This window comes from Eurypyga helias, unplaced genomic scaffold, assembly GCF_000690775.1.
Source record: "Eurypyga helias isolate BGI_N326 unplaced genomic scaffold, ASM69077v1 scaffold9246, whole genome shotgun sequence".
Taxonomy (NCBI): domain Eukaryota; kingdom Metazoa; phylum Chordata; class Aves; order Eurypygiformes; family Eurypygidae; genus Eurypyga; species Eurypyga helias.
The window spans coordinates 42,936-43,184 of NW_010256009.1; positions in this window are offsets into that span (position 1 = coordinate 42,936).

Sequence of the window (249 nt, forward strand, 5' to 3'; positions counted from 1 at the left end):
ACCTCCCCACTTTCAATTTAAGCCCATTACCCCTTGTCCTGTCACTACAGGCCCTTGTAAAAAGTCCTCCCCAGCTTCCTTGTAGGCCCTCCAGGTACTGGAAGATGCTATAAGGTCTCCCCAGAGCCTTCTCTTGTCCAGGCTGATGAACTGAGAGATATAAATTCTGCTGGTACCAGGGCATTAGAACAGAAATCTAGCCAGGACACCTGTACAGGGCTCCTAGATAGCAGACTTCAAAACCTCACT